The sequence below is a fragment of the Arachis ipaensis genome, chromosome B07 (genome assembly GCF_000816755.2).
Source record: "Arachis ipaensis cultivar K30076 chromosome B07, Araip1.1, whole genome shotgun sequence".
NCBI lineage: Eukaryota > Viridiplantae > Streptophyta > Magnoliopsida > Fabales > Fabaceae > Arachis > Arachis ipaensis.
Window position 1 is genome coordinate 8,553,472 of NC_029791.2, and position 8,028 is coordinate 8,561,499.

The 8,028-nt window shown below is 33.2% G+C and overlaps 1 pseudogene; it reads right to left on the minus strand.

Moving 5' to 3' along the window:
• LOC107606674 lies at positions 5,238 to 7,599 on the minus strand (annotated as a pseudogene).

Here is an 8,028-nt window from a genome sequence, read left to right on the forward strand (position 1 = left end):
GAATAAGATTAAAAAATAACATAACCACATGCAAAAAATTTATATAATTTAATTTTAACAAGTTAATATTAATATGAGATCAATAAATTGAAAATTCCAATTTTTTTTCTTTTTAAGCTTATATAAGAGTTATCACATCTTTTTTGAAGTCACTTGTTTAACTATAACTCAGCTTCACATATTTTTGGGACTCCACTTTAGTGGATGCAAACTAAAGCAATGATTGATTCTTTATTGGGGTAAAAAAAGTCAAAAGTACTATGCATATATATAAATTATATTTAATAATAATAATAATAAGAGTCTACGGGCTACCTAGAAAAGAACCTAAGAGAGCTAAATGTGCAAGAAAAGAAAAGAGACAACTGGTTTGTTATATTCCATTTGATTTTATTTCCATCACATGTCATAAATATAATAAGCAGAAAATGCATGGCTTCAGCATAGCCACAGGAGTAAAAATTATGGTGAAGTAATATATAGTTATCAGAGTCAGATAATTAGGCATAATAACCTTATAAGTCAATATATATCATCTAATTAATATTCATCATAGTTCAAAAAATCGAAGTGATCATTGAACTAATAAAATTAAAAATTTAAACGAAATTTAATTGAAATTAAATCAAATATTATAAAATAATATATTTATATATAAAATATATATTTTTAAAAAAATAATATTTTGTATTTTATTATTTTAATTTGATTAATTGTTAAAAATTATATCGATTAATCACTTTTTAATTGATTTTTTAATTCTTTAACCAATTTGTTATCAATTATTTTTTTTTTGGAATCGAATTAATATGATAACCGATTAACTTTATTAAATCGATCATCTCGATTCGATTCTCATAACCATGATATTTATTCATTTTATTATAATGGATACACATATATATAGGGGACATACATATAATGATAACAAGTACATAGATTTAAGGACCGTTTGGGAAGTTTTAAAAGTAACTTTTTTTAGTTTTTGACTTATGAAAAGTAATAATATTAATGTCTGGTACAATTTTTAAAATCAAATTACGGCTTTTTAAGAAGTTATTTAGGAGCTTATACAGAAGTTAAAAAAAATGACTTCTCTCATAATACTTCTATTTTTTATCATATTTCTATAAAATAAGTACTTTTAAAGTTAAAAATCTAAATACAAAATAACTTATTTATAAGCTACTTTTAATATAATTATTTATTATTTAAATTATTTTTTTAAGAGGAGCTTAATTAAGCTGTTTCTTCAAACTGCGCCTATCCACTGAAGATTTTGTTGCATTTGAAAATAGTATGTGTAGTACTTCCATCATATAAGTTAAAGAAACATAAAATGGCATCTTTTGTTTGGTAAGGACATCCAATTTACTTAGATGCAATGTATGAAAAGTGGCATGTAGTTAATTCAATAGTGCTTAAGTAACGAATATAATCCATTACCATAAAGATTTCAAAGCTGGAATATATATAGATTATGCGGATTCGTGCTCCATTTTCTTATGCAAGGTAATTGGCTATATAATATCTGAGCAATGCTATAAAATTAACACAATTTATTTTTTTTAAACAAAACTTAGTTAATCAATATATTTTATAAATTGGTGTTAAAAAAGGTCTAAATACATTAATAGAGTGCGTTTTAGCTAAAATTATTAACTAATATAAATAAAAATGATTAATTTTTGAATTCTTTTTCTTAATATATAAGTAGGGATCTATATTATTGGATACCCCTACCATGGAAGAAAAATATGAAATTTTGAATTGAATTTGATGAAGATGAGATTTTTAAAGTTATTTGTAAATGAGATAGAAGAAATTATTAAAACTTATGTTGTGTTCAATAAAAAATATGTATGAATTAGTTATTATTATGAAATATAATTTACTATATTTTTTTATAAACAAAGAGACTCAAACTCATAATTTCTTAGATAAAAATAAAAAAAAAATATAATTCGTTGGCATAACTTACTATACTTTAATTATTATGGAATATAAGTTACTATATTTTATCACTTTATTGATCCATAGTCAGCTCATCCCAAAAGAAATAGGATAAGATGGAACCATGATGAATGGTATAAAAAGAAATTAAAAAATAAAATAAAAATACGATAGGCCTTATTATTAGCTTGCAGAACTATATATAATCTGTATATCTACATATTATTTTCTAACTCTCTCATTATTTAGTCATCCGAAAAACTAAATTTATCATTGTAAAATAATTAAATTTATAATAAACGAGTAATCAAATTTATTTATATAAATAGTATAATATGTTCTTAGAAAACAAGTTCACAAAACTCTTATTCTAAAAACTATTACGTAGTCATTTATCCATGAGTGATAACTGAATTTAAACAATGTTCAATATCATGATCTTAATTAAGCCACGGAAATTAAAGGTTAATTAGCTTCTAGCTAGACTGCTAGAGGCAAATTTAGGTTTCAGTCTTCAGATGCTGCGGATATAGTTGACTCTTACATGCATGAACAACTAATTTTTTAAAGATTAGAAAATTAAGAAAAAAGAGGAGGAAGATGAGAAATTTAAAATTAGGGTTTGATTGGGTGATATTTTTGAAAAAAAAAATTATGATTTTTTAAAAAATATTTTTTATAAAAATAAAAGTAATTTTATATTTAAATATTTCATATAAAAAGATCTTTTTATTTATCAATTATATTTGAGTAATGCCAGGATTAGTGGGAGAGTGATGCCAGGATTAGTGGGAGAGTCCCAGCAGAGTGTCTTCGTGAAAGGAAGGAAGATACACGATGGAGCTTTAATTGCATGCGAAACGGTACATTGGCTAAAACGACAAAGAAAGGCATCAGCGATTATCAAACTGGACTTCCACAAAGCCTATGATAGAGTTAAATGGTGCTTTGTTGATACTGTGTTAGAGAAGATGGGTTTCGGCAGTACATGGAGGGCATGGATTAAGGAGTGTATAAGGTCGGCATCCATCTCTATTCTGGTTAATGGATCCCCTTCAAAAGCATTCAAAATGGAGAGGGGACTTCGTCAAGGTGACCCATTATCACCATTTTTGTTTGTCTTGGTAGTGGATGTGCTCAACAGAATGATCGGCAAGGCAGTGAGGAATGGTTGCATTTTTCCACTGTTGGTCGGTAGGGATGATATTGAGTTATCACACTTACAATTTGCAGATGGCACAATATTATTCTGCCCGCCAGAGGAGGGGACAGTGAAGAGTTATAAGAGACTTCTGAGGTGTTTCGAGGTTATGTCGGGACTGAGCATTAACTTTGAGAAGTCTAGTTTGATACCAGTGAATTACAGTCAGGAGTGGACTAGTCGGATGTGTCAGATGCTTGGATGCCAGGAAGCAACCCTGCTGGTGAGGTATCTTGATATTAGCCTAGGAGCAAATCTGCGGTTAGTAAAAACTTGAAAATCGGTTATAGAGAAGGTGGAAGAGAAGCTTAGCCTATAGAAAGCGAAGGTGCTAAGTAAGGCTGGAAAGCTGGTACTCATTAAGTCTATAATAAACAGCCTACCAGTGTACTACCTGAGCCTGTATAAAATGCCAAATGTGGTTGCTCGAAGAATCATTTCTTTGCAGAGAAGGTTCTTCTGGGGGAAGGATGACGGACGACCTGGCATGGCTCTTGTGAAGTGGGAGGTGATCCAGGCACCAAAGAAGCTAGGAGGGCTGGGAGTGGGTGACGTAGTGGTTCGCAACACTGCTTTACTGTTTAAATGGTGGTGGCGTTTCTCGAAGGAGGACTGTCCGTTGTGGAAGAAGATTGTGTGTTCTTGCAATATACTGAACCCAAATCAGTTGCTGTCTACTCAGACTTTACCAGTGAGAGGGGGTCCATGGAGAGATATATGTCATCTACAAATAAAGGAGCAACAAGTAAGGCAGAAGATGATTGATGGCCTCGCTATTGAGGTAGGGGATGGCAGGACTACCAGATTTTGGGAGGATACGTGGCTGCAAATAGGAAAGCTGAAAGACTCTTATCCGAGACTCTTCTTGATTTCGAACAAAAAAGGATCACCAATTGGGAATTGTGGGTTTTGGGATGAGATAGAGTGGGTTTGGCATTTTCAGTGGAGGCGGAAGCTCCGCCAGTGGGAATCAGAGACTTTAGATCAGCTGCTGCATGCCTTGCAATCTGTTAGGCTGATAGCAGAAGTGCAAGATAGAGTGGTGTGGAAATTCGATAAGGAATGTGTTTATACGACTAACTCATTTGTGCAGATTTTGCAGGAAGCGACTCTGGATGAGGAGATTCTGAGGTACAGATTCACAAAAGAGATTTGGAGAGGTTTAGTTCCGCCTAGAGTTGAGTTATTCTCTTGGTTTGCTCTGATTGACTGGATCAACACAAAGGACTGGCTTAGTAGGTTGGGTATCCTGGGACCACATGATAATCTGTGTGTGTTGTGTAAGAAAGCAGTTGAAAGTGTTCATCACCTGTTGGTTGCTTGTGAGTTTTCTTGGCAAGTGCGGTGTGGATGGATTTCGAAATTTGGTCAGGAGTGGACAGCTCCTGGCACCTTGAAAGATCACTTTGAGAGTTGGAGGTACATGCCTATGAGACAGGAGGTACGCAAGTTATGGCTAGTTGGGTTCTTTTCAGTGATATGGAACATTTGGTTACGGAGAAATGATGTAATCTTTCAGAACAATACAGTAGGCGTTGTAGAGTGTGTGACACAATCGTTTCTTAGTGCTGCGGAATGGTGTGGGAACTAGCTTATGTTGTTGATAGCTATGCCGAAGATGACATAAGAGCTAGTTAGTCTTGTTTTTACCTTATTCCGTATATGCTCCACTTCGAGTGTTGAGCTTTTTCTTTCTTTCAAAAAAAAAAAATATGTTTGAGTAAAATAAGATAAAAATATTTTTTTGTTTATTTATTATGTGAAAAATAATTTTTTAAAAAAAATATTTTAAAAAAAAGATGTAAATTGTAACTTTTCAAAAAAAATAATTTTTTTATTTTTCTATTTTTTTTTATTTTTACTATTAAAAATTTGTTAAATACACTAAAAATTAAAAAAAAACTTTTTTCATTAAAAAAATATCTTTTTTTTATCGATTTAATGACACTTAAACAAACACTAAGTTTAGGGCCAATACTTTTATTAACCAGTAAAAAAAATGAGTAATCACATATTATTATATATAATCTCACACTATTAAAAATAATAATAATAACTAATTAATAGTTACAAATTATAAAATCTATATCAACATGTCATTATACCCCGAAGCTGCACAAACTGTATTTGTGAAAGAAACCTTATTGTTCTCAAGATCAAACCCAATATTCAAGTTCATCATTTGAATATTCCCAAGGAACGACACGTCATCTTTGGAATCAGATCTAAGAATGCCAAGGCACCAAAGAGGCTCAACATATTCAATATAAACAACGTCATTAATCAGCTGAAGATCAACACCACCAGCGAAGTGCAACGTCACCCTTGGCAACAACTCTCTTTCAGTGCTATTGGTGGATGTAAAGCAGAACTCTTTCTTGTAAATTGTTTTGTCTTGCTCTTCTGGTGGATACGGTACTACATGCACGTTAGTCACCATTTGTTTAACCAAGTTTAGAAACGCATCATAAGCGTCGCTTCTAAGCATTGTGTACCTTGATGCGGAATCAATGAGGAATCCTCCGCGGCGATCGCTTGTTCGCTTGAAGATCGCCGGAGGAATGTTAACTCTGGTGTTGCCAACGCTGATTCCCTCTAGATCAACATAATAAAGCTGTACTTCGTTACTTGGAAGTTGCACCAGTGGTGTTGCATCTTCAGGATGTATCACTGCTTTTGAACCGAAATGCAAGCTGCTGCTACCTCCACTAGATCTTCTCACAAAGCAATGTGAGAACCTATATACATTAATTAATGGAAAAATTAGTTACATTATAGAGCCAAATTGTGAGCTTTTAAGAAAAAATATTTTTTCGAGTTATTTTTTTAAAGATTTTATTGAAAAGCAAAAGTAATTTATGTTTGGGCATCTCATGCAAAAAGATCTTTTTATCTATCAATTGTGTTTGGATATAACAATATAAAAATACTTTTTTGTTTATTTATTACATGAAAAACATCTTTTTTTTAAAAAAAAAATCTTTTAAAAAAAGATGTAAATTACAGCTTCTCAAAAAAGATTTTTTTTTTTATTTTTCTAGTACTTTTATTTTTACTACTAAACAAACACCAAACACCCTAAAAAATAAAAAAAATAAAAATTTATCGATTTAATGACGTTCAAATAAGCATTTGGTAATTGGTAGTATGTAGTAGTAGTAGTAATAATTTTATGCACTCTTGGCTTATTAATTTAATAAGGAGAAAAGATTAAATCTATTTTATGCAGAAAATAATATTGCACTCTTGGCTTATTAATTCAAATCTTAAAAAGATTATGGAGGTTTTAAATAAAAAGAGATATAATTCTTATTTGGAAAAACTACTATTTGTACCCATAAATTTTGTGAACACTGACAAAAGTACCCATCAAACAAGAAAACTAACGTTGTACCCATAAAAGATGGGTTCCGTGTGACAATAGTATCCAGACCGTAATTTTTTGTTGATTTTTTAATAAAATTCCCAAATTATCCCTTGTATCTTCTTCCCCAAATTTTAAATTTCGCAACCCATTACCATGTTCAACAACAGTCCCCTTCTGTCTCTCTTCACCATCATCATCATTAGAATCCAAAGTGAAATTCATGGAATTCTCCAACTGATGCATCTCAGCAAAACCAATCGGCCTGTAACTGGTAGCAGCAGAAGAAGATTCTAGAGATCCTCCATTCCTCGCAGAGATTACCGAATAAGCACCAACAGAAAGAACAACCATGAGAGCAAGTTGGCAGTTGAACTGAAGTGTGGCAAGGGCGCTGGCTCTGTGGTAGTCCATGTGGCCCTTGCACCTCAGAGTATAGTTTTCTCTGTTCAGCTGGTGCAGGGAGCACCCTTGCACCACCCAGCCGGAGAACAAAGCCAGGCCAATCTGAATGATCCACGTGCCCTGAAGGATGAAGCCCATTCCACGGCCCAATTTGGGAAAAGCGGAGCCCGGAGACTTCAATTCAAGAAAAGTGGAGAAAACACATACAGCGATAGGAACCAGCAAGAGACTGTAGTAACGATTTTCGACCCCGCTTGGATCCTTCCTCTGAAGGTAGAGAACAAGAGGAACTCTTGGACGAAGGCGAATGCGGCAAGGAGTTCTAATAATGATGAGGGAAAAGGGAGGGGGAAGGTGAAGAGAGAGAGGAGGGAGTAAGAGGGGAAGAGGAGGGCGATTGTAGGAGCTGGAGTTGGAGGACGGAGCCAATGGCATTGTTTGAGTTGTGTGCGTCGAAGAGGGAGACGAGGGAGTTGATGATGAAGAAGGCAGAGAAGATGGAGACGGAGATGGAGAAGAGAGAGGATTGAGATCGAGAATGGGAATCTTGTTTGCGGTTGGAGAAGGTGGCTTGGAGGGCTTCGTGGGAACTCACCGGAGGTGCAGAGGAAGAAAAGGGATTAGGGTTGTGAAATTTGGAATTTGGGGATGAAGATAGAAGGGTTGATTTGGGAATTTTATTAAAAAATTAACAAAAAATAACGGTCTGGATACTATTGTCACACAGAACCCATCTTTTATGGGTACAACGTTAGTTTTTTTGTTTGGTGGGTATTTTTATCAACGTTCACAAAATTTATGAGTACAAACAGAAGTTTTTCCTTTTTATTTAAGAAGCATTTTTAAAACACGAAAAGGAGGAGAAAAAAAAGGGGACTAGCTAGCTATGGCCTATAGGGATGGATTTATGGCTTTATGCATTCATAGTGTCGCTTGCACGCAATACATTCATAGAAGGAGAGCTTCAAGGACGAATAATGTTATTCTTAGAATTGATATATTTGGCATTTTAATTTCTTATAAAAAGATTTCATAAAGACATCAACTTTTCATTTTTTTTTCATACTAAAATTTGAGAGGCGAAAGCATATACATTATCTTTATA